The sequence below is a fragment of the Zingiber officinale genome, chromosome 4A (genome assembly GCF_018446385.1).
Source record: "Zingiber officinale cultivar Zhangliang chromosome 4A, Zo_v1.1, whole genome shotgun sequence".
Classification (NCBI taxonomy): Eukaryota; Viridiplantae; Streptophyta; class Magnoliopsida; order Zingiberales; family Zingiberaceae; genus Zingiber; species Zingiber officinale.
In genome coordinates this window covers 41,661,862-41,662,502 of record NC_055992.1, presented here as the reverse complement: position 1 = coordinate 41,662,502, position 641 = coordinate 41,661,862, and positions in this window count along the sequence as shown.

The window sequence follows — 641 nt, the reverse complement described above, 5'->3', positions numbered from 1 at the left end:
ATAGTATTAGCGATCCGTTCGAAAAATAATTCAATGCCTTGGGCATGTCGGAAGTCAATTTGAGAAATAATATGATAACTTGTATATTCTGGAAACCCCTCTAATAATTTGTGCGTGCTAGAAATATGTTCGAGCAAACAATATGAAACTAAGTGTCTTAGATCCGGTCAGCCTTTTGTCCGGTCGGGCATGTAATGGACAGTCTAGAGAAATGAAACTATATTTTGGAAGACTCAATTGGAACTTTAAGCCAAAGTGCCTTAAGCCCGACCGGCCTTTTGTTTGGTCGAGCATGCATAAAGAGATTTGTGAGAATTGGGGAGACTAACCATTACTCTGACCATACCTATGACTGATCGATCGTAAGATGAGTCAGACACAACAACCGACCCATAAGACAGGTCATCTTTAAACTCGATCGAGCAAGATATCTTTTTAGTTCAATAGTAAAGTGCTAAACCCTTTATGTTCAACCGGCTTAAGGGCCAATCGGCCTTATCCCAAATGACTTATAATCTGATTGGACTGGACCAGAGAACTTTAACGTTGGACAAGCAACAAAGGCAAATAGAAAATGCTCTTTTCCCGTAACTTTAACTATCACATCGCCTTGACCTTAACTATCATATCATCTTCGGCAT